Here is a 27,213-nt window from a genome sequence, read left to right as displayed (position 1 = left end):
GTTAATACAAGGCACTTACTAATGTATTGTGATTGTCCATATTGCCTCCTTTGTTGGCTGGATTCATTTTTCCATCACATTATACACTGCTCTTTTCCATGGTTATGTCCACTCTGTAATCCATCAGCGGTGGCTGTGCTTGCACACTATAGGAAAAAGGGCTAGTCTCTCTGAGGGCCATGCCGGTGGGAGCGCACATAGGCTGGTGCTTTTTCCTGTAATGTGCAAACATGACCATCACTGCTCGATTGCAGGGTGGTTGTAACCATGGAAATGAGCAGTGTATAATGTGATGGAAAAATGAATCCAGCCAGTAAAGGAGACGATATGGATAATCACAATACATTAGTAAGTGGCTTGTAACAACTTTCTCTACATGATATGCTATATGCTGAAGTGACACACCCCCTTTAAGCTAGTTCTCTCAGCTCTGCAATGATGAGGGGTAATCACACCTCAAATAGCTGTCTGTAGATGAGGTACTGGCTTACCTATCATCCAAGTTATGATTCAAGGCCTGTTTAAAAGATCAAGCATTGACTTAATGGATAGCTACCAGTGGCTTCAGAGGCTCAGCTTTCTATTTTGGAAAGGGGATTAATTTGCATATCTTTTTCCTTGAATAACGCTTAACCCCTTAAGGACCGGGCTCATTTTCACCTTAAGGACCAGGCCATTTTTTGGAAATCTGACCAGTGTCACTTTAAGTGCTCATAACTTTAAAACGCTTTGCCTTATTCAGGCCGTTCTGAGACAGTTTTTTCGGCACATATTGTACTTCATGACACTGGTAAAATGAAGTCAAAAAAATTATTTTTTTTGCACAAAAAAAATACCTAATTTACCAAAAATTTGGAAAAATTAGCAAATTTCAAAGTTTCAGTTTCTCTACTTCTGTAATACATAGTAATACCCCAAAAAATTGTGATGACTTTACATTCCCCATATGTCTACTTCATGTTTGAATTGTTTTGGGAATGATATTTTATTTTTTGGGGATGTTACAAGGGTTAGAAGTTTAGAAGCAAATCTTGAAATTTTTCAGAAATTTACAAAAACTCAATTTTTAGGGACTAGTTCAGGTCTGAAGTCACTTTGCGAGGCTTACATAATAGAAACCATCCAAAAATGACCCCATCTAAGAAACTACACCCCTCAAGGTATTCAAAACTGATTTTGCATACATTGTTAACCCTTTAGGTGTTGCACAAGAGCTATTGGCAAATAGGGAGGAAATTTGAGAATTTCATTTTTTGTCTAATTTTTTATTTTAACCCATTTTTTCCACTAACAAAGCAAGGGTTAACAGCCAAACAAGATTGTATCTTTATTGCCCTGACTCTGCCATTTACAGAAACACCCAATATGTGGCCGTAAACTACTGTACGGCCACACAGCGAGGCGTAGAGTGAAAGGTGCGCCGTTTGGTTTTTGGAAGGCAGATTTTTATGGACTGGTTTATTTACACCATGTCCCATTTGAAGCCCCCTGATGCACCCCTAGAGGAGAAACTCCCTAAAAGTGACCCCATCTAAGAAACTACACCCCTCAAGGTATTCAAAACTGATTTTACATACGTCGTTAACCCTTTAGGTGTTGCACAAGAGTTATTGGCAAATGGGGATGAAATTTGAGAATTTCATTTTTTTGCCTAATTTTCAATTTTAACCCATTTTTTCCACTAACAAAGCAAGGGTTAACAGCCAAACAAGACTGTATCTTTATTGCCCTGACTCTGCTGTTCACAGAAACACCCCATATGTGGCCGTAAACTACTGTACGGCCACACAGTAGGGCGTAGAGTGAAAGGTGCGCGGTTTGGTTTTTGGAAGGCAGGTTTTGCTGGACTGGTTTTTTGACACCATGTCCCATTTGAAGCCCCCCTGATGCACCCCTAGATTAGAAATTCCATAAAAGTGACCCCATCTAAGAAACTACACCCCTCAAGCTATTCAAAACTGATTTTACAAACTTTGTTAACCCTTTAGGTATTGCACAAGATTTAATGGAAAATAGAGACACAATTTCAAAATTTCACATTTTTGGCAGATTTTCCATTTTAATATTTTTTTTCCAGTGACAAAGCAAGGGTTAACAGCCAAACAAAACTCATTATTTATGGCCCTTATTCTGTAGTTTACAGAAACACCCCATATGTGGTCGTAAACCGCTGTACGGGCACACGGCAGGGCGCAGAAGGAAAGGAATGCCATACGGTTTTTGGAAGGCAGATTTTGCTGGACTGGTTTTTTGACACCATGTCCCATTTGAAGCCCCCCTGATGCACCTCTAGAGTAGAAACTCCAAAAAAGTGACTCCATTTTAGAAACTACGGGATAGGGTGGCAGTTTTGTTGGTACTAGTTTAGGGTACATATGATTTTTGGTTGCTCTATATTACACTTTTTGTGCAAGGTAACAAGAAATAGCTTTTTTGGCACGTTTTTTTTTTGTTATTTACAACATTCATCTGACAGGTTTTATCATGTGGTAATTTTATAGAGCAGGTTGTCACGGACGCGGCGATACCTAAAAAGTTTTAGTGTCTCCATAGTCTAAGAGCCATAGATTTTTCAGTTTTTGGGCGATTATCTTGAGTAGGGTCTCATTTTTTGCGGAATGAGATGACTGTTTGATTGGCACTATTTTGGGGTGCATATGACTTTTTGATCGCTCGCTATTACACTTTTTGTGACGTAAGATGGCAAAAAATGGCTTTTTTTACACTGTTTTTGTTTTTATTTTTTTACGGTGGTCATCTGAGGGGTTAGGTCATGTGATATTTTTATAGAGCCGGTCGATACGGACGCGGCGATACCTAATATGTATGCTTTTTTTTTATTTATGTAAGTTTTACACAATGATTTCATTTTTGAAACAAAAAAAATCATGTTTTAGGGTTTCCATAGTCTAAGAGCCATAGTTTTTTCAGTTTTTGGGCGATTATCTTGAGTAGGGTCTTATTTTTTGCAGGATGAGATGACGGTTTGATTGGTACTATTTTGGCGTACATGCAACTTTTTTGATCACTTTTATTACCTTTTTTGGGAAGTAAGGTGGGCAAAATTTCAATTTTCTCATAGTTTATATTTTTTTATTTTTATGGCGTTCACCGTGCGGGGAAAGTAACATGACCGTTTTATAGATCAGGTCGTTACGGACGCGGCGATACCTAATATGTGTAGTGTATTTTATTTTTTTAATTTTTATTCAGTGATAAATGTTTTATTTTTTATCTTAACTTTTTTCACTTTTTTTTACATTTTTGTGACCCAGACCCACTTGGTTCTTGAAGATCCAGTGGGTCTGATGTCTGTATAATACAGTACAGTACAATATATATTGTTCTGTACTGTATTTTACTTACACTGAACAGATCTATGCTTTTAGCGCAGATCTGTTCAGCACCATGGACAGCAGGACGCCTGAGCAGGCGTCCTGTTGCCATGGGAACCTTCCCCGTCTGCTCAGAACTTCGCAGACGGGGAAGGGTAAGCACGAGCTGAGGGGGGCTCTCTGGGGGCTGTCGGGGGGCTCTCTCCCTCTCCATTGGGGGGCTGCAAAGGCACAGCAGCCCCCCGATGGAGAGGGAGGGAGCTCCCTGACCGATGACCGTTAACTTTTTCCATACAGCGGTCCGTACGGACCGCGGTATGGAAAGGGTTAAACGGCTGACATCTGCACAGATGTCAGCCGTTTATACCAGGGTGCCAGCAATGTGCTGGCACCCTGGTATACCCACTAGAAGCCAACGATCGTTCATGGGCGGGGGATCGCGATCCCGCCTGTCGCACCGCCCGCCTCCCGCAACGCCCCCACCGCCTGCGAAACCCCCCCCCGCACCACCCGCCGGCATAAAATCGTGCAGGGGTGCAGGGGGGGGTGAAAAATATTGATTTTAGCCACTCTAAAGTTTCTGATCCCCGCGGTCAGGGACCGCGGGGATCAGAAACTGCAAAAAGCGCAGCAAACCGCAGGTCTGAATTGACCTGCGGTTTGCTGCGATCTCCGATACGGGGGGGGTCAAATGACTCCCCCCCCCCCCTGCATTGTTACGGGATGCCGGCTGAATGATTTCAGCCGAAATCCCGTTCCGATTAACCCCTGGGGCGCCGGAATACAGATTTGAAGTCAGGACGTACCGGTACGTCCTTGGTCCTTAAGGACTCGGGAAATAGGGCGTACCGGTACGTCCTATGTCCTTAAGGGGTTAAAGGGAGTCTTTCACGCAGATTCACCCTATTAACCTAACAACAGTGTTATGTCACGGCATCCCCCCTATTAAATCGGTGCTTACCGTTTGTTCCTTGCTAGCATCGTTGTGGAGAAAAACACTTTTAATCCGCATGCAAATGAGTCTGTGAAGGTACGTTACAACGGCCGGTGCCCAGGGGCACTCCCCCTCCGCCGCGTCTGCATTCCACCCCGCAGGCGCATTCTGTCTGTCCTTGTTTCAGCGATGCAATATTGCTTTTCTCCAGGGCTTCCAGGTTATCTGCTTTTTTCTCCAGCCAACATATGGGGTTGCTCCCAAACATGTATACTTTCCAGCAGGAACACTTCCATTCCTGTATTAACTGTTGGTTTGCCAATTATCCTTTAGTCTGGATCAGCCACATGAGACTTTGCTGTACCCATCACCTGGGATAGATTTAGCTATACAAATTTTGGATGTTATGTCTGTATTGTATATACTTGCAATTCCCCTTTTTATGTACCACCGCCTAAGACCTTTTATTGATGTGACGGCGGAATATTAATGTTAATGGAGTAACATTATACTCTGCAATATGTTTTGGCTGTAAACACTTCAGGACTAGAGCACAGTCCTCCTACTTTGATGAGAAATAAATATAGCTTAATATTTCAAGCTACACGTATCTCACTCAAAAGTTGTGATACACCTACACAATTCTTCCTATATGCCGCTTTGTGCACTCAAAAATAAACTAAGGTTGTCTAAGATAAAAATGTCAAACAAACAATCTCTGCAGTAAAATAAAAAATGATCTTGTTCTATCCCCTTTCTCCAGAGCTGTTCTCTGCAGCGATGGTCCGGTGCTCCAAATCCTGCTCGTTTACAAGCACATGACCACTGCAGCCAATCACTGTCCTTAGCGTTAGTATTGGCTGCAACAGTGACTTTCCGTGGACCTGCAAGGCAATGTGCATGTCACACTGTCAGTGACAGGCAGGTATATGGAATATCACTGAAGCATTAGACAGGACAGCGATTCGCTGCAGCGGTCAAATGCCATATACAGACACACCCCGCTGCAATTTCTAAACAAGCAGCACTAGGAGGATAACCGAGGACCTGACATGCTGCAGAAGAATGGAGCAGTGATAAGCATCATGACCACTGCTCCACTCACTTGAATGGGACTGCAGGAGCTCATTCTTATGTGGTACATACAGACCTCTGTTCTTGTGATTTCTGGTAGTCCCAATATTTTGAACCCTAACAGAAACACATAGGGATAAGTATTGTCAGAGGGGAAAACCACTATAAAATGCCATGACATACATATATATTACTGGTGGCATAATGCCATGCAGATAAATGACTGACCGCTACACTCCTGCCCTAATGCATGAGACTGAATAAACCTTCAGACCTGACAGTTTAACCTGATAAGGCCCAGTCCTGGGGTGTGAACCCTCCCAACATAAATGTATGCAGTCTAGTAGTTATAACCGTTTTCTGTGCTGGAGCTTATACAGTGCTCAATGAGCGCTGCGCAGAGAGTAGCAGCAGCAGAATACTGCAAATCCAGTTCTGTTCCCATTCAGCACGGCTCCCTATAAGTTCCTGGTCAGCGTGCTTTTCCCCTGTCCCTAATGTTCCCTGGTCGGGGACTAGACATCCCTAATCAACAGAGTGCTTACCAGAACCTTACCCTCTTGCTGCTGATCCAAATATGTCCCTACTCACAAACATACAAGGAAATATAAAAGAAACTTTGTGGATAAATTGATCATTTAACCGTGTTACCAAACGTAAACAGTGTATAATTGCAGATTCATTTCCTTCATAGAAGTAAACTGTTAATATAAAGTCGTATCAATGTGCTGGTATTAATAGCTAACTTTTCACCCTACCTAGATACAACTGGTCTGGATGTGCATGTCCAACACCTCAGTAAATCCCTGTGACATTCCTGTGTTTGCCACAGGAGAAAAGTCAGGTAGGAAATACTGGCATAGAGTGTTGACATGTACGAGTCCTATAACGACACCAATGTATACCATATCAAATATTCCAATCAGAATGTATAGAAATGGTAATAGTAATAAGGGGTTACGATGAGATATAGAAATACATGTGTACAATTACAATACTATGGTTGCGTTTCTGTATCCCAGGTATGGAGGTGGTCAGACAACTGTGATGGAACACACGGGAACTGATCATTATCACCCACAAAACCAGTTCCTTAGTGCAATATCCCAAGAAACAATATCAGATTTGTTGAGGGGTAGCTAGGGGACAAGTCATAAATGTCAGTAAAGAATGATGTCATAATCCAACCTGCCTTATTTGGATATACAGTCAGGTCCATAAATATTGGGACATCGACACAATTCTAACATTTTTGGCTCTATACACCACCACAATGGATTTGAAATGAAACAAACAAGATGTGCTTTAACTGCAGACTGTCAGCTTTAATTTGAGGGTATTTCCATCCAAATCAGGTGAACGGTGTAGGAATTACAACAATTTGCATATGTGCCTCCCACTTGTTAAGGGACCAAAAGTAATGGGACAGAATAATAATCATAAATCAAACTTTCACTTTTTAATACTTGGTTGCAAATCCTTTGCTGTCAATTACAGCCTGAAGTCTGGAACGCATAGACATCACCAGACGCTGGGTTTCATCCCTGGTGATGCTCTGCCAAGCCTCTACTGCAACGGTCTTCAGTTCCTGCTTGTTCTTGGGGCATTTTCCCTTCAGTTGTGTCTTCAGCAAATGAAATGCATGCTCAATCGGATTCAGGTCAGGTAATTGACTTGGTCATTGCATAACATTCCACTTCTTTCCCTTAAAAAAATCTTTGATTGCTTTTGCAGTATGCTTTGGGTCATTGTCCATCTGCACTGTGAACCGCCGTCCAATGAGTTCTGAAGCATTTGGCTGAATATGAGCAGATAATATTGCCTGAAACACTTCAGAATTCATCCTGCTGCTTTTGTCAGCAGTCACATCATCAATAAATACAAGAGAACCAGTTCCATTGGCAGCCATACATGCCCACGCCATGACACTACCACCACCATGCTTAACTGATGAGGTGGTATGCTTAGGATCATGAGCAGTTCCTATAATTCTCCATACTCTTCTCTTCCCATCACTCTGGTACAAGTTGATCTTGGTCTCATCTGTCCATAGGATGATGTTCCAGAACTGGGAAGGCTTTTTTAAATGTCGTTTGCCAAACTCTAATCTGGCCTTCCTGTTTTTGAGGCTCACCAATGGTTTACATCTTGTGGTGAAGCTTCTGTATTCACTCTGGTGAAGTCTTCTCTTGATTGTTGACTTTGACACACATACACCTACCTCCTGGAGAGTGTTCTTGATCTGGCCAACTGTTGTGAAGGGTGTTTTCTTCACCAGGGAAAGAATTCTTCATTCATCCACCACAGTTTTTTTCCGTGGTCTTCCGGGTCTTTTGGTGTTGCTGAGCTCACCGATGCGTTCCTTCTTTTTAAGAATGTTCCAAACAGTTGTTTTGGCCACGCCTAATGTTTTTGCTATCTCTCTGATGGGTTTGTTTTGTTTTTTCAGCCTAATGATGGATTGCTTCACTGATAGTAACAGCTCTTTGGATCTCATCTTGAGAGTTGACAGCAACAGATTCCAAATGCAAATAGCACACTTGAAATGAACTCTGGACCTTTTAGCTGCTCATTGTAATTGGGATAATGAGGGAACAACACACACTGAGAAGCCAATTGTCCTATTACTTTTGGTCCCTTAACAAGTGGGAGGCACATATGCAAACTGTTGTAATTCCTACCCCGTTCACCTGATTTAGATGTAAATACCCTCAAATTAAAGCTGACAGTCTGCAGTTAAAGCACATCTTGTTCGTTTCATTTCAAATCCATTGTGGTGGTGTATAGAGTCAAAAATGTTAGAATTGTGTCGATGTCCCAATGTTTATGGACCTGACTGTATACCAACACAATCCATCACAAATATACAAGTACCCATGATATGACCAATCAGAGCAGGCCAAATTATAGCCAACGGCCAAAATGTGTATAAAAAGAGTCCAGTGAGTAGAGAGATAGTTGGGGAGAAGAAGCAAGAGCAGGAGAAGGAACATCACATAGCGGTGCAAGAAAAGGCCGCTGGATGGTAGATATGATCATATTTCTTGATTTATCGGATTGTGCACATGTACAGTATATGTTTTAGTTAGTTTAGTTTATTTCATGTTGGGGTTATTGTAATGTTATATGTACTGTCTTGAAATGCATGCTTAAAGAGGACCTTTCATGGGAATTTTCTAGTTTAATTAAATACCTTTCCAATCACAGCAGAGAGAGTCACAGCCAGAGAGAAGGTGAGCTGTTTTTTCTCCCTGGCTGTGACGCTCTTCGCTGTGATTGGACTGCGGCACAGCCAGGGAGAAGGAGATGCCTACTGAGAAACCCTGGCGTCTCCTCCTCCATGTACCGATGCTCAGGATTAACATACTCAGCGGGAAAACTGCAGGTGGGCACAGCAGGGCATACAAGAGGCATTAGCGGAGGGTACCCCGCAAGGAAAGGTATTTAATTAAACTAGACAATTCCCATGAAAGGTTCTATTTAATCAAACCTTATAAGGAGGCATAGATTCATTTACCGTGCGATCTAAGACTTTTGGATGTCAAGACTAATAAAGTTGTTGACTGGAGCTTATTGATGCGGCTCTGAATCTTTCATGCCAAGATACACCTGTAGGTATCCATGTGTGATTGGCATATGAATTCAAACATCTACGTAAATAGTTTAGGGTAACAACCTTACTTCACAGCTAAAATCAGTTTTGAGAGATAATCAGCTCATGGACAGGTGAGGTTACAGCTGCTGCCCATAGAAGTCTAGGAATTAGGGAGGTGTAGTAGGAGGGGGAAGCAGGTTCAGGGAGAGTGACTACAGAGACGCTGGTGAAAGTTCACTCAAGGGATGGATTCACAACTACACTGCTCTGGACTGCTGTATAAATGTTCTCCATGTTGCAGCTTCAGCTTCTGAGGGGCTGTTCGAGAGAGACAGGAGAGCAGATATCTTCTATGAGTGTGTCGTGTATAGGAGACATCGCAGAAGCTAGTCCACACACTAGTTGAGGAAAAACTGACAATCATAAAAACTGCTAAAAAAAAACTGCGGCCGCGCATGCGCAGATTCTATATTCCTTTGAGTCGCGTCTAAAATAGAGCCGCGCATGCACGGCTCCATAGTAAACGCAGCACAAAAGAATATAGTTCAGCGCATGCGCGGCCGCCCAAACAAATCGGGCAAGGAAGTGGAGAGTGCGGACGAGCTTGAGAGAGATCGGAGGACCGGGAGACTATTTCATAAGAGGTGAGTATAACTTTTACATGCACCACCAAATCCACTAACGATTTTGGAATATAAAGGGCTTCCTTCTGAAATCAGGAGGAACTGCAGTATGGAATGGGGTAAGACTTATTCTTTTGTATAGAACAAAGGGTACACATTTATATAATGGAGGGACACAGAGGGGAGGAAATTTTGAATAGGAGGGGCATAGGGGACGCCTTTATGGATTCAAGGAACAAATTTGGACATCAATATGGAGTGGAGGGACCAAAGAGGAAGCATATATGTAATGGAGGGACACAGAGGGGAGGACATTTTGAATAGGAGGGGCCCAGGGGACGAAAATATCGATTGCATGGACAAATTGGGACATCAATATGGAGTGGAGGGACCAAAGGGGAAGCATTTATGTAATGGAGGGACACAGAGGGGAGGACATTTTGAATAGGAGGGGCCCAGGGGACAAAAATATCGATTGCATGGACAAATTGGGACATCAATATGGAGTGGAGGGACCAAAGGGGATGCTTTTATGGAATTTAGAAACACAGAGGGGAGGACATTATGAATTTGAGGGGCACAGGAGACGCCATTATGGATTGCAAGGACAAAATGTGACACCAGTATGGAGTGGAGGGAACAAAGGGGACGCTTTTATGGAATTCAGAAACACAGAGGGGAGAACATTATGAATTGGAGGGGTCCAGGGAACGAAAATATGGATTGCATGGACAAATTGGGACACCAATGTGGAGTGGAGGGAACAAAGGGGACGCTTTTATGGAATTCAGAAACACAGAGGGTAGCACATTATGAATTGGAGGGCCACAGGGGACACAAATATGGATTGCAGGGAAAAATTGGGACACCAATATGGAGTGTAATGGCCACTGTTGGAGAACATTATGCAGTGAAATGCACGCTAGGGAGCACAATATGCAGTGAAATAGACACTTGGGACAATTCAATTGTCTGAATGGACTCTGGGGACAATTATATGTAATGGAGTGATGCTGGGGGGTTGGAAATATTGAATGAAGGGACGCTATTCTACATTCTATGGAATGTAGTGACACTAGGGGGGGTTACACTATGGAATGAATTGACGCTAGGGATAATTCTATGGAGTGCAGTGATGGCCAGTTCGCCGTGTTCGCCCGCGAACACATTCGAGCTGCCATCTTGACTCACAAGTCCGGCGATTCACAGGTAAGTACTTACCTGTGCCTGTGCGCGAGCCGGTCTGAAGTGAAATGCGGTCACTGGGAGCAGGCAGTTCCGAGAACAGCCGCCAAGGGCCTTCATCCGGCTGTTCTAGAAACTGCCTGCACCCGGAGACCGCATTTCATTTCAGGACTTACCTGTGCATCGCCGGACTTGTGAGTTAAGATGGCAGCTCACATGTGTTCGTGGCCGAACACGGCGAACTGGCCATCACTGATGGAGTGTAATGTAGATTGTATGAATGTAATGAACATAATGATATGTTTTATGTTTTAATTCAATGAATATTGATAATATAATAAATAGTTACCCCCTTTTTTTTTTTTATATATATACTGGATCAAGATGGCTGTGAAACCAGTCCACTAACTGACATCAGTTGCAGAAATAATTACTCCGGTTGCCTCCGTGGCATTATTGCGGACCCACAATATCCGGGCATCGTTTAGTGGCATTACGCATTACGTATGTGGAACAATTCACTTCAATGGTTCCGCAATTCCAGAGATGCGGAATGATGCATAACGGAAGCATAGAATGGAACTGTATGGAAGCACTACTTCTATTCTGCAAAACAAAATTACATTTCCAAAGTTTTTGCCGAATTGGCGGCTTCGGGACCCATTAAAGTAAATTGTTCCTCAAGACGCTGAAGCTGCCCCATGGTCGGTGTTTGTGCATTGCGGGTCGCAATTTGCGGGCTGCAGGACGGCCATGGGGCGCGCAAGGTCGTGTGCAGGAAGCATAATTGATACTATTGACCTTTCAAATAGTTGACATAAATACAGACAATCAGTATCATGTTTTATGCAGACTAACGTGTGTCGACCGTTCCGTGCATTGGGGAGCGCAATTTCGGTCCCCAATGCACGGGCAACATCCGTGCGGCTGCCTCAGACAAATCCATACCCATTCAACTTGATAAGACCTCGTTCACATCACAGTTTCTCCTTTCCGTTCTCTGGCTCCGTTGAGCAGCAGGAAAACTGAAAGGACGGATTCTGCAAATAACAGAGACCTAACTGAGCGTAACGGAGCCTAAATACCCCATGGACTATAATGGGGTCAGTTCGGTGTCCACTCAGAACATGATTTTTGAGCGGAGACGAAAGTCCTGCATGAAACGGTGATGTAAACGAGGCCTAAGTCCGTAGTGAAAAAAATTTCTGGGTCTAGGCACGGTCAGAAACACAACCCCTTATAACTTGCTATTTTTGTACACAAAATGGGCAAGAATAGGAGAGATTAGATTCTTTATGCGGACCTCGTAACGGAGCAACAGATGCGGACAGCATACGGAGTGTTGTCTGCATCTTTCGTGGCTACAATGAAGTGAATGGGTACCCATCCAAGTGGCAAAATCTGCAGCTCAGATGGGGACAAAAAAAGAACAGTCTTGTGCATGTAACCTTAGGCTTGAGGTCTGTAAATTGCTAATCCACAAAAAAAAAAAAAGGCTAACATCCGTATGCCATCCTTAATTTTTTTTTTTAATCCATTGTAACAATGCCTAAAACTGACAAGAAAAGTACATGTCCTTTTTTGTTTTTGGGATACAAAACGGACATACTGATGTGGACAGCACACGGTTTGCTACATTTTTACCGGAACCATTGAAATGAATGGGTTCACATCCTATACGCAAAATAAAAAATAACGGACACGGAAAAAAAATAAAAATAATAGTTTGCATGTAGCCTTATTATTACAAATATTTTTATGGGATCTGACCCAGTTGGATGATCTGTGTGCTTCTGATAGCTTGTGCGGATGGCACCCCCATGTACTTCAGTGCAGCCCACTTATATAGCTTGCTTATTTTCAATGTACGCACTTTCGTGAACGGAGGGCGGCTTCGTCAGATAAGGCTACTTTCACACTAGCGTTCGGGGCTCCGCTTGCGAGTTCCGTTTGAAGGCTCTCACAAGTGGCCCCGAACGGATCCGTCCAGAATGCATCAGTCTGGCACCGTTTGTCCTCCGCTCCGCTGGCGGACACCTGAACGCAGCTTGCAGCGTTCGGGTGTCCGCCTGGCCGTGCGGAGGCAAACAGATCCGTCCAGACTTACAATGTAAGTCAAGGGGGACGGATCCGATTGAAGAGGACACTAAATGGCTCAATTTTCAAACGGATCCGTCCCCCATTGACTTTCAATGTAGAGTCAAAACGGATCCGTTTGCATTATCATGAACAAAAAAAAATTATTATTTTTTTTTGTTCATGCTAATGCAAACGGATCCGTTCTGAACGGATCTAAGCGTTTGCATTATAGGTGCGGATCCGTCTGTGCAGATACCAGACGGATCCGCACCTAACGCAGGTGTGAAAGTAGCCTAAGTCAGCTCTTTATGACTTTACTTGTGCCTTTTTACCAGATGGATGCGTGGTTACATATTTAAAAAAAAATTTTTTTATCTATGGTCTAGTGGGTGTATATGCGATCAATATGCCTTCATTATTTGAAATTGACATACCTATTTATATAGTGAATTTGTTTGAAAAGTTATTTTTTAAATAATAATCACTTTTACTTTTTTTGGTCTATTTATATTATAGATAACTAAATTTAAAATTTAAAACATGCTCTTGTGCATAATAAAAGGTTGTACACACACCTGGAGGGAGAAAAGAAAAAATATTATAATGCATGTTTTTCCAAAAGATCGTGGAATAGTCCGAAAATGGATTGAACAGGCACCCCAGCATTTTCCCAAAAATCTTGACAATACTAAGGAGTCGTCAGATACAAATAATGGGACAGCGGAAGAAAGCCAATCGACCTCTGAATCATTCCTGAGTTCGGACTCGCGTTCTGCTACCCCTTCAGCGCATATTTCAGAAGAGACAGTGAGTGGAGAAAATTAAGCTGATGAAGATGAAGTAACAACAGATCCTGATCAAATGGATATTATCGGTGGCGATCTAAAAGACCCTGTTTCAGATAAAAATGTATTGTTTTCAAAGTTGCCTTGAAAGTTTGGTCTCTATGATTCCATGCCAATACCGAAAAACCTGTGGCTCAAAACTTACTCATATGACGATCAGAGATTTTACATCCAGGTTAATTGCCGATCCAACGTGTACGTGGACACATTCAACAACTGTGGACCAGCCAGCCGAGAGTAAATCGAATTGCGGCTGGCAACCTTATATTGTCCAGTGCTATTGTTCGGTAGCCATTTCAAAAAAATAAAACATTTCTTTCAGCTGATCAATATGTCGATGATATCACAGTCGACACATTACCGGAACCAGCCAAAGTATATATTCCCGATGAGTGGAAAAAAGATTGTGCTGAAATAATATCCACACTGGGAAGGAGACCGGTATGCTTGGCAGGGGACAGTCAATCCGACAGCCCCGGATTTTCTGCAAAATATTGTATTTATACAATGATGGAGACCGAGCTTACCAAATAGTGGACTTCAGTGTACAACAGATTATTCCACCGGCAAATTCTGTAAGCCTGGAGAAAAAAAGTGTTCAAAGAAACTATAGACCGAGTTATTGCTAGCGATGTCAATGTGCGAATAGTGGCAACAGATCGTCATGTAGGCATACGCAAACTAATAAGAGAAGAATATCCCCCTATCAGGCATCAATTCGATGTATGGCATCTGGCCAAGTCGGTTGGACAGAAGCTACTAACTGCTTCCAAAACAAAACATTGTGCATCACTGTCACCATGGATACCATCAATTAAAAATCATCTTTGGTGGTGCTCAAGAAACTGTGATGCAGACCCAGCTGAATTGATAGCCAGATGGAAGTCCATTTTACAACACGTACTAAATATTCACAAATGGGAATCTGACAATAAGTACTCAAGGTGCCATCATGAAACCGGGATAAAGGATACAAAGTGGCTCACCGACGACTCAACAGCATATGGTAAACTAAAAAGTATTATTATTAATCAGTCACTTCTGAAGGACATTCAACATCTTAGTTTTTTTTGCCACACCGGTGAATTGGAGGTTTTTCATTCGAGTGTACTCAAGTATCGGCCAAAAAGGGTACATTTTTATTATGATGCCATGGTTGCTAGAACCACGCTAGCTGTTTTGGACCACAATTTAAATGTGGGCAGAGTCCAGGCTGTTTTAAAAGAATTTGTCGACACAGAGGGTGAGAAGCCACAGAAGAAATACAGATTCAAGTACAGTAAGGCGCGAAAAGCCTGGGTGGTTAAAATCCTGTACGAACCACGTTCTCAAGAATTTCTACAGCCTATACTATCTAGAATTCTTGACTTTGCTGAAGGAAAAATAGATTCAACATGGCAATCGAACATGCCTACTTTACCAAAAAATATTGCACCAATTGCAAGGCCACCAAAAGAGGACTTGGTTCAAAGACATCTCTTTAGAAAATAATAATTTTTGTAACGCAAGTAAAAAAAAAAAAAAAAAAAAAAAAAATGTTGAATAATATTCTTTCTTATCTTGTAGAATTAAAGTTTATATTTAAATATATATCGCAGGGAAATGATGAAAATGGAGATTTGAATGCTGCAAAACACCTGAAAAGATCAGCTTAAAAAATTAAAGAAGTTTCTTTGAAGAAATTTAAAGATGTGTTAGTGGATTTCACAGTTTTGGTATATGTACCTAAGTTAGATAGAGGCCCATTAGATGGAAATAACATTGTGGGGATCGTATTAGATATAAAAAATAATTTATACCAAATTGGTACCTCAGTTGGAATTATGAAAGATTGGCTACCTAGAGACGCTCTTCAAATAGCTACTACAACATTTACCGAAACAGTTCCCCGAACTAACCTTAAGGCCGAGTTCACACGAACGTGTGTGACCCGTGCCTGTGCTGCGGCCCGCAAATAGCGGGCCGCAATGCACGATCGCCGGCCGTAGGTCAGCCGCATCAGATCGCGGACCCATTCACTTTAATGGGTCCGCGATCCGGCCGTTCCGCTAAAAGATAGGACTTGTTCTATCTTTTAGCGGAACGGAAGTACGGGACGTAACCCCACGGAGGCACTCCGTAGTGCTTCCGAGGGGTCCCGTCCTGTGCGGCCGTTCCGGATTTGCGGACCCATTGAAGTGAATGGGTCCGCATCCGTGATGCGGAATTCACACGGAACTGTGGCCGTGTATTGCGGACCGCGATTTGCGGGCCGCAATACAGCCACGGATCACACACGTTCGTGTGAACTTAGCCTAAGTCTGCGTGAGATTGCAGGAAAATGATCCTTTTTTGGAGGTCAAGGATTTAAGAAGTGTTCTTGTGAACAATCCAAAATACAATGTAAAACAAAAGATGTGCCTATAAAAAAAGTTACGTACTTTGTAACTCGAGATGCCATAAATCAACAACGTGTTTTAATAAAAATGAATGAACATTATTATTTATTAATTACATTCACTAAAAATGTTTAAAATTTCACTAAAAATATTTTGTTTTTAAAAATATCAGCTGAAATACCTATTTCTTACAATATTATTTCATATTATTATTATGTTATCAAAAATATTAAACTTTTCACTAAAACAGTTAAGGGATTTGGTGATCAAATCACTTACTTTCTTTAAAGGGAACCTGTCACCAGGATTTTGTGCATAGAGCTGGGGACATGGGCTGCTAGATGGCCGCTAGCTCATCTGCAATACCCAGTCCCCATAGCTCTCTGCGCTTTTATTGTGTTAAAAAACCGTTTTGATCAATATGCAAATGAACCTGATATGTGTCCTGTGTCCGGAGATGGGTCCAGCGGAAAGGAGCCCAGCACCGCCCCGCGTCCTCCGAATCTCCTCCTTGCTGGCTGACGTCACAGAGCTGGAGCGCCGAAATCTCGCGACGCGCGAGCTAGCGCATGCGCAGTGCCGGCATCATGTTCATTCTCTGTGCTGGCATCAGCACAGGGAACGAACTACGCATGCGCTAGCTCGCGCATCGCGAGATTTTGGCGCTCCAGCTCTGTTACGTCAGCCAGCAAGGAGGAGATTCGGAGGACGCGGGGCGGTGCTGGGCTCCTTTCCGCTTGACTCATCTCCGAATACAGGACTCATATCAGGTTCATTTGCATATTGATCAAAACGGTTTTATAACACAATAAAAGCTCGGAGAGCTATGGGGACTGGGTATTGCAGATGTGCTAGCGGCCATCTAGCAGCCCATGTCCCCAGCTCTATGCACAAAATCCTGGTGACAGGTTTCCTTTAATAATTTGTGTTTCAATGACTATTGTTGTATTACATATTCTACATTTATTAATGCATGGTTTACTAAATAAATACTTTTAATATCTAAACAATATTATTTCATATTATTATATTATCAAAAATATTAATCTTTTTACAAAAACAGTTAGGCCTCTTTCACACTACAATTTTTTTTTTTCATTTTGCAGGCCGTTTTTTGCATTCCGTATACGGAACCATTCATTTCAATGGTTCCGCAAAAAAAACGGAATGTACTCCGTACGCATTCTGTTTCCATATTTCCGTTCCGTTGAAAGATAGAACATGTCCTATTATTGCCCGCAAATCACGTTCCGTGGCTCCATTCAAGTTAATAGGTCCGCAAAAAAAATGGAACACATACGGAAATGCATCCATATGTCTTCCGTATCCGTTCCGTTTTTGCGGAACCATCTATTGAAAATGTTATGCCCAGTAATTACATAGAAAAAATTGGGCTGGGCATAACATTTTCAATAGATGGTTCCACAAAAACGGAACGGATACGGAAGACATACGGATGCATTTCCCTATGTGTTCCATTTTTTTTGCGGACCCATTGACTTGAATGGAGCCAAGCACCGTGATTTGCGGACAAGTATAGGACATGATCTATCTTTTCACGGTACGGAAATACTGAAACAGAATGCACACGGAGACGCCAGTTTTTTTTTGCTGAACCATTGAAATGAATGGTTCAGTATATGTACTGCATACTGAACCAAAAAAACGGCCAGTATACTGAATGCAAAATACTGTCGTGTGCATGAGCCCTTAGGGATTTGATCGAATCTCCATTTTCATCATTTCCCTGCGACATATACATGTTAATAATGTTTACAGTAAAGTTATTTATTAAAACTAAATTTTTGTTTCTGTATTGGATATTTTTTGATGTCATGAGATGTACCAACATGTGTGAAAGGCTTTTTATAAAGAGAAAATCAAATATGCAACTTATTGGTATTGATACCCACTATGTGGCCCCTGTTACACCACATACTCTGGTTACATGGATATTCCAATAGAAGACACTGGAGGAAAATATCTGTAAGATATATCCCCACGATGGCTGATCGTTCCAACCTATGTGAACAATTAGCAATTGGTTAAAGGGGTATTGCCATCTCAGACAATGGGGGCATAGCTCTATGATATGTCATCATTGTCTCATAGTTACGGGTCTCACCGCTGGGACCCGCATCTACAATGAGAATGGTGCTTTGAAATGAACGGAGGTCGTAATGCACATGCGCAACCGCCCTCCATTCCTTTTTATGGGGAAAACAAAAATAGATCACTGACTTGGCTATTTCCGTAGGCCCCATATAAATGAATGGTACCGTGGGACGCGCGTGCGCAGTATGCTCTCATTCACTTATATGGGATCAGCGCATGTGCAGTATCGTCATAGTGTTCCTTCCCTGTGCTGGCATCAGCCTCAGGGAACGAACTGTGATTGCGCATCCTGAGATTACAGCGCTCTGGCTTTCTGACGTCGGGGAGCAAGGAGGAGATTCTGAGGATGTGGGGCGGTGCTGGGCTCCTTCACGCTGGACTCATCTCAGGTTAGTTTGCATACGGATCAAACCGTTTTTTTTACACAATAAAAGCACACAGAGCTATGGGGACTGGGTATTGCGGATGTGCTAGCGGCCATCTAGCAACCCATGTCCTCAGCTCCATACACAAAATCCAGGTGACAGTATTATAAGGTGCCTTAAAAATAAAAAAATATTCTAATTACAAACTTTTATTTTCAAAATAAACATTTTTAATTCTGAAACCATTCATAATTTATAATGTGTATTATAAAAACAAACTAAATGTGTATATATATATATATATATATATATATATTTATTAGAATACTGATTGTTCAAGGATGTTCACGCCTCTTGGTGGAGTAGAAGCTATGCTAAATAGAATAATTATTACTATGGCAGATGCTATACAGCTGTATTTCCAGTACTAGCTATGTATCTTGATGGAAGAAAGTACACTCTAGCATCAGTAGTGAGACTGACTGGCTGGAAATACAATTTTTATAAATGTCTTCCACCCCTCCTCCCCCAAAAGCACTGTGGTCATCACTAATACTTGTTTGTCTTCTCCTCCCCCACAAGTTTGGTGGCCAACTCATCTCATATATAGCTCTGCTACATCTGTCTTCTCTTGTTATCCACCTGCAATGTGACTGAACCGCTTCATATACTACACTACTACATTGGTCTATTCACCTCCCACACCAGCAATTTGGTGGTCTAGAGACTCTAGACCTAGCTGCAAATACAGCACTGCTGTAAATAGTATACAGAAACACACAAATACTCCAATAACTAAAATAAGGAGCTACGTCTCTCTCTGAAAATGCAGCAGCACTGTCTATTCTTATGTAACAAGCTACTTTACTAGTATGAGTTGGTAGGTTTCACTCTATGACATCCAGCAGGACTTACAAAGCCATATGACTGGTGTGGAGGAAAATAGACAGATGTAGCAGAGCTGTATATGTGGCGGGTCAACATCAATGCTGGTGGAAGTGAGAATCAGATGCAGCAGTGCTGAATAAGCTGCTGTTCAGCCACAGTTCTAATGGGGAAGGGAATACACAGATGTAACAGAGATGTATATGTGGCGGGTCAGCATCAATGCTGGTGGAAGAGAGAAACAGATGTAGCAGAGCTGAATATGCTGCTGTTCAACCACAGTTCTAATGGGGAAGGGAATAGACAGATGTAGCATAGCTGTATATGTGGCGGGTCAGCATCGATGCTGGTGGAAGAGAGAATCAGATGTAGTAGAGCTGAATATGCTGCTGTTCAGCCACAGTTCTAATGAGGAAGGGAATAGACAGATGTAGCAGAGCTGTATATGTGGCGGGTCAACATCAATGCTGGTGGAAGAGAGAAACTGATGTAGCAGAGCTGAATATGCTGCTGTTCAGCCACAGTACTAATGAGGAAGGAAATAGACAGATGTAGCAGACCTGTATATGTGGCGGGTCAGCATCAATGCTGGTGGAAGAGAGAATCAGATGTAGCAGTGCTGAATAAGCTGCTGTTCAGACACAGTTCTAATGGGGAAGGGATGAGAAAAATGTAGCAGCGCTGTATATGTGGCGGATCAGCATCAATGATGGTGGAAGAGAGAAACAGATGTAGCAGAGCTGAATATGCTGCTGTTCAACCACAGTTCTAATGGGGAAGGGAATAGACAGATGTAGCATAGCTGTATATGTGGCGGGTCAGCATCGATGCTGGTGGAAGAGAGAATCAGATGTAGTAGAGCTGAATATGCTGCTGTTCAGCCACAGTTCTAATGAGGAAGGAAATAGACAGATGTAGCAGAGCTGTATATGTGGCGGGTCAGCATCAATGCTGGTGGAAGAGAGAAACTGATGTAGCAGAGCTGTATATGAGACTGTTCAGCCACAGTGCTGGTTGAAGAGATAAACAGACAGATGTAGCAGAGCTGTATATGAAGCTTTTCAGACACAGTGCTAGTGGAGGAGTAGAATAAAGATGTAGCAGAGCTGTATAGGAAGCCATTCAGCCAAAGTAATGTTTGGGGATTGGAGTAGACACATGTAGCTGAGCTGTATGTGCATCTATAAAGATACATAGTGTAAGGTTTATACACAACTGGAGTACAGCTGTAATGGAAACAAATCTGCATCAGTGCTGGTGGGTGGGGGTTGGTCAAGCTTTATTGGAGACAAAAGCACAGATTATACATTTACTAGCTGACAAGCTTTTGAGCTAATGTATAATATGGAATTATAGTTTTTGATGCACAGAATGGGTTTGTAAGGCTACTTTCACACTGGCATTTCTGGGTCCGCCTGTGAGATCCGTTTCAAGGCTCTCACAAGCGGCCCAAAACGGATCAGTTTAGCCCCAATGCATTCTGAATGGATAAGGATCGGTTCAGAATGCATCAGTTTGGCTCCGTTCCGCTCTGAAGACAGACACCAAAATGCTGCTTGCAGTGTTTTGATGTCCGCCTGACGATGCGGAGCCAAACGGATCCGTCCTGACACACAATGTAAGTCAATAGGGACGGATCAGTTTTCACTGACACAATATGGTGCAATTGAAAACGGATCCGCCTCCCATTGACTTTCAGTGTAAGTAAAAACGGATCCGTTTGCATTATCATGGTAATGCAAACGGATCCGTTCTGAACGGATACAAGCGTTTGCATTATAGGTGCGGATCCATCTGTGCAGATACCAGACGGGTCCGCACCTAACGCAGATGTGAAAGTAGCCTAAACCTGTGCATCACAGCCACATGTTCCTGTGCACTGCGCTCACTTCCCATGGCTCTCTGAGTGACCAGTCCCCTCACAGACACTGCAGGCTGCCAGACTGAGGAGTCATACTCTCCACATGAACGCGCACGTAAGAACTCAGTGCTCAGTGTGATGTCATAAGGGGGTGTGGCCAGCCGTCACTCAAACTGCCTAAGCCCCGCCCAGCCTTAGAAGCAGAAAACCAGGAAGTGAACAGCTACGCAGCAGGTGAGGATGAATTTACAAGACGGGAATACCTCTTTAACGCTGACACCTATGGACAATGTACCCCATGTGTACCACCAAACACTAGATATGCAGTGTGACTGAGGACAGCACTGAGTAACTTTCTAGGAGCCGAGATGGAAGCTCCCAGCAGCTCCTGTGATGTGATATAAGCTGTTAGCTTCCCCTTCACGTGCAACCAATAGTCAAGCAAAGTCCTCTCCACCAATCACTACTGCTTTCTCTCACCCCTCCAGCCCTGCTGAATGCCAGGAGCGCTGCTATTGGCTGCACACTGTGCTGTGTACCAGCCAGGGAGCAAAATCAACTGCTACCTACAAATTACTCTATGATATGCGACCCACCAAAATGGAGACTGTCCTCACAGAGGTCGTCAACCAAAGAGAGATACAGAGTGGTCATTACTGCAAAGAGCTAGAAAAGTGTATGAAGTCCTAGCACCTGCCTGGATGTATCAGTGATGCAGATGCAGGTAGAGACTGACATGGAGAAGCCGGGGCTCCAGCAGGGGGCGCTCTGTAGAGATGACACGACTCACTAGTGATGCAGAAACTATATAGAAGAAGGCACTGCTCACCTCACCCCAATTCTACAGGCCCAACACATACAGGAGCTGAAGTGTGCCAAGAGCAAAGTCACTGTCACACAGGTGCCATCACATGACCAGGAAACAATAACACAGCAAGCAGAGCTCTTGAAAACAGTGAGGCATTAACTAGGTAACTTTTGTTAGTGGGAAGCAGAGTCCCCCTTTAAAACATGATGCATGTGGGAGCCGTTGCCAGCAGCAGGTGAGGTGGAGGATGGCGCTGTTTACGCGGCGAGCTGCTGCTGCTGATGGTGGGGATTAGCAGCGAGAAGACGCCCCCAGAGCTGCCCGATGGGAGCCGTGAGTTTCAGAAGGTAAACAACAGCCACGCCCCCTACAGTCTTCTCCCTCAACGTGCAGCCTGAGGCCAGTACATTTCCATTAGACCCCCCTGAGAAGTGACATGGAGGATGACTGGGCAGGACGCCCGTGTGCTGCAGTCATTAACAGACTTCTTCCGCCATGGAAGGCTCCCTAAAAGTTGCTCTTTGCAGCTGTCCCCTCCCTCTTACTCTTTAAACATGACTGCCCAACATGCGCAATGCCTAATGCTGCACATTCCCCCACCTCCAGCTCGGCAACCACTACCACCACCATCATTCCATTACAGCCGCTTACCTTGCTAGGGCTGCGGTGTCCTCGCTGTGGAGACGAGCTCAGGTTAGAATAGGGGAGGATCCCACGGAAAAGACAGGGAAGACCATGAGCCTGGCAGAGAAAGTCCGGCAGAGGCTCATTGCACACGGAGTCCTCTCAGGACTGGCTACAAAGTAACTCCCATGAAATGGCGGCACACTTCCTCGACGTGCAGGGCATTCTCCACATATACATATTTCTATGTGCGTGTGTATGCTGATATGAATGGTTGCAGGCTGCTCTGCTGGGAAAGGGGGTGGGTGCTGTGGGGCTTACTTTGCACTCAATCCTATGTCAGTCTCCAGCCAGGGAGGGGGTGTAACCTGCTGCTGCTGTCCTCGGCTCACACAGGCACTTTCTGCTCCCCTCCGTCACTTACTTCAGTCACTAGTAGCATCCCTCCTCCCGCCATCACCTCACACTAGCCATGCTCAGGAGCACGAGTGACGTACTTCTTATTTGGAGGACAGTGTGCCCATGTACTGAACCTCTGTGCCCGGGTACCTGCCAACATGAATCCACTCCAATACCTTGCATTCACATGTCCGATTTCACCCTATGGAAATCGCAATAAAAGCAGCCAGGCTCCTCTGCTTCCACAGGAGAACCCAGAAGTGGCTGCAGTATTATCACCTGTCTCTCTCCTGAGCCTCCACTCTCACCAATGAGAATGGGGAGCATTAAAAAGCTTTACCATAGTACAGTAGTAACCTCATGCATTAGGATATCACAATGTACAGTAGCAACATCGTGCATGCGCATCTGGTCTAGCACTGGAGCAGTGCTGAAACCGCATAAGGCTACTTTCACACCTGCGTTAGGTGCGGATCCGTCTGGTATCTGCACAGATGGATCCGCACCTATAATGCAAACGCTGGTATCCGTTCAGTACGGATCCGTCTGCATAACCAAGTAAAAAAAAAAGTGTAAGTCAAACGGATCCGTCCTGACTTACATTGAAAGTCAATGGGGGAAGGATCAGTTTACAATTGCACCAATATTGTGTCAATGTAAACGGATCCGTCCCCATTGACTTACATTGTAAGTCAGGACGGATCCGTTTGGCTCCACATCGTCAGGCGGACACCAAAACACTGCAAGCAGCGTTTTGGTGTCCGCCTCCGGAGCGGAATGGAGGTGGAACGGAACCAAACTGATGCATCCTGAACAGATCCTTATCCATTCAGAATGCATTGGGGGCTAAACTGATCCGTTTGAGGCCGCTTGTGAGAGCCCTGAAACGGATCTCACAGGCGGACCCAGAAACAGCAGTGTGAAAGTAGCCTAAGCTTGCCTCCTGGTGCTCCAATAGTTCATTTGTATATTAATAAAGTTTCTCAAGAACGCAGGTTACTACAGAGAAAAGAAAGGTATCCTTTTAATCAGCATCATCAACCCTACCAGGCTATATGTATGGTTGCATAGGGTTGATCGTGGTGACAGTCACTTTAATTAATGAGAGCATGACATCATTATGTATAGGGATGATTGAATCACGCCTGCTCCATACAGTATTACAAAGAAGTTTTATGCAAATCGACTTCGGATGAAGTATCCGAAGTTGATTCGCTCATCCCTAATTATGTATAACAGCCATGAGGAGGGCTCAGGTGGCCCCCTGGGCATTGTCCCCCCGAGAAATTTCCCTGTAGGATCTATGGCCAGTCTGCCGTTGCATTGAAGTGGATGAGGCACTCATGACTACCACAGCCCCTTTAAGGCTAGGTCTACACAACGACATTTGTCGCGCAACAATTTTTATAATGATAGTCTATGGTGTCGCCATGCGACGGTTGCAGAAAAATCCATCTCGAATGGATTTTTTGCAACTGTCGCGTCGCAGTGCGACACCATAGACTATCATTATAAAAATTGTCGCGTGACAAATGTCGTCGTGTAGACCTAGCCTTAAAGGGGCTGTGGTAGTCATGAGTGCCTCATCCACTTCAATGCAACGGCAGACTGGCCATAGATCCTACAGGGAAATTTCTCAAGATGGATTTTTCTACGACCATAGCAGCGTGTCGCATGGCGACACCATAGACTATCATTATAAAAATTGTCGTGCGACAAATGTTGCAGTGTAGTTGTGCCCTATTTGTCGCACGACACATGTCGTCGTGTAGACCTAGCCTAACTAGCTGATCATAGAAACGCAAGTAGGCGGGGTCAGCAATACCATAGCACAAAATACCATCCCAGCAAAACCATATACCACAGTCAGGGCCGGCATTGGGGGGGGCACACAGGGCAATTGCCCAGGGCCCCATTTCCGAAAGGGGCCTTCTGCAGTTTGATAGTTGTGCTGACAGTGGGAGCCTTTTTTTTTTGCATTTAACTCTAGGTGCCTCTCTAACATGCTACATAGGGTCCCCCAAGCTTTCCCGCACAGTGACTCCATAGCATTATTCACAATCCTTATGGCACAGACCAGCATCAGGATGTTCTTTGTGGGCGGAGCTAACATAGCTCTGCCCCCACTTGTTCCTGGCTGCAAGGCCCAAACCAGACTGGGATGACTGGGCCTTCTGCTCCATCCAACCCCCAGACTCTGACCTCAGCTGCTGGACTGCAGGGGCTTCCAGGACCCTATTATCAAAGCAAGTGCCCTGCTCCCTCTCCAGCTGGTAAGTCCATCCAGTTAAAAACCTGAGGCAGTGTCTGTGGAAGAGGGTGCAGGGCTGCTGGGGTCACACTCTCATTGTAACAGCCCTGCACTGCCCTCAAGTACTGATGATCACTGATCTGTGAGTTCCCATTGTGAGCTCCTTCTTCCCCCTGTGTGTGTTGTCTATACAAGGTCCACGTTCCCTCTATGGGAGCTATGTGTGACTCCAGTATGCGCTAGGTCTGCAACCAAACGGCGTGCTCATGTGGTGCTTGAGAGCCCAGTGACGTCACTGAATGCTAGGCAGAGGCTTCCGCCCATCAGTGTAGTGTGCGGAGGTAAACAAACAAGCCCTAGCCCTGCGAGATTCAGCAAGGGAGAGCATAAATGCTCCGATACTTATATCAGAGGGGTGAAGATGGGGATATGTCCGGGTTCAGCTCTGAACCCGGACTACCCCTTTAAACTAATGAAGATGGCATTGTTTAGGTGGTCTGCACTGTTAATGTGGGCGGGACGTTGGAGTATAGATTAAGAATCTGAGGTCCACATCTAAATCCAAATTACCAGTGTCTTTTTATTTTCAGTACTGGGGGGGGGGGGGGGGCAGAACAGGGCTGCTAATAAAGGCATCTGTAGAGCCATGTCACAGTTTGCGGTGTTCTGCCAGATTCCTATACCTTGGCAGAACGCTATACCGGAAGTGACGCGGCCGTACAAGAATCAGCTGGAGGAGGGTGTGTGCTGGGCAAGCGCACATCCACTGAATTAGCAAAAAATCATTGCAGTGCCGCAGAAGAAGGTCTTCATGCGCAAAACCGTACACCGTGTGTGCGCACTTAGGGGCAGGTAGATTTTCCAGCACAAAATGTTTCATCAGATCTCCCTACCCCTGAGTGCGCACAAATCATCAGGAGCAGTTCATCCTTACCGTAGAGCTGAGTGCAGAATATCGAGGTCGCCACATATACTACCCCAATATCCAGTACTCGGCTCTGCGGTAAGGATGAACTGCTCCTGATGATTTGCGTGCGCACTCAGGGGTAGGGAGATCTGATGGAACATTTTGCGCTGGAAAATCTACCTACCCCTAAGTGCGCATGCGTGGTGTACGGTTTCGTGCATGAAGTCCTTCTCCCGTGGCGCTGCAATGATTTTCTGCTAATCCAGTAGATGTGCGCTTGCGCAGCGCCGCACACACCCTTCTCCAGCTGATTCCTGTGCGGCCGCATCACTTCCGGTGTGGCAGCGTCACTTCCAGTATAGAGTTCTGCCAAGGTATAGGAATCTGGCAGAACGGCGGCAGTGTTACAACCAGATCCCCCATCACAGTGCCTCATCCACATATTTACAGTGTGTCATCCGCAGATCCCCCCATAAGTGTGTCATCTACAGATCTCTGATTTAAATGACAAAAATACATGGTCTCAAAAGGCAGGAAATGCTCAACCCCAAATGCAGTTGCACATTTATTTTCGGGGGAGCAGATACTGCACTTGTGGTCTGTTGCGATCCCCAGCAAAAAATGCATACAATGGAGGATGCCCGCAGCAGACCAGAAGTGCCACAGAGACATCCTACACCAGATGGTAAAATGTGTGGATGTAGAATAATGCATAGAATAAATAGTTATAAGATTAGGTGCACTACTGTGGTGGATGCAAACAGTAACATCTGACTAAGGGCTCGTTCACAAGAGCGTGTGAAGCCCGTGCTGTGGATCGCAAATTGTAGTCCGCAATGCACGGGCACCATCCTTGGGGAAGGCGCATGGGGATCGCAAACCCATTCACTTGAATGGGTCAACGATCCTTCCGTTCTGCAAAAATTTTTTAGAAAGTTCTATCTTTTTGC

The 27,213-nt window shown here is 44.1% G+C and overlaps 1 protein-coding gene across 2 annotated transcripts in view; it reads right to left on the bottom strand.

Annotated features, from left to right (window-relative positions):
• The window catches only part of JADE2 (jade family PHD finger 2), a 398,257-nt gene extending 375,035 nt beyond the window's left edge, over positions 1–23,222 (bottom strand). For both annotated transcript variants that reach the window (XM_040442544.1, XM_040442555.1), the window contains exon 1: positions 22,734–23,222. The gene's annotated coding sequence lies outside the window, so the exon portion shown is untranslated. The remainder of the gene's footprint in view (positions 1–22,733) is intronic.
• Between the last annotated feature and the right edge of the window lie 3,991 nt (positions 23,223–27,213).

This window comes from Bufo bufo, chromosome 1, assembly GCF_905171765.1.
Source record: "Bufo bufo chromosome 1, aBufBuf1.1, whole genome shotgun sequence".
Lineage (NCBI taxonomy): Eukaryota > Metazoa > Chordata > Amphibia > Anura > Bufonidae > Bufo > Bufo bufo.
This window is presented reverse-complemented; position numbering and strand designations above follow the sequence as displayed.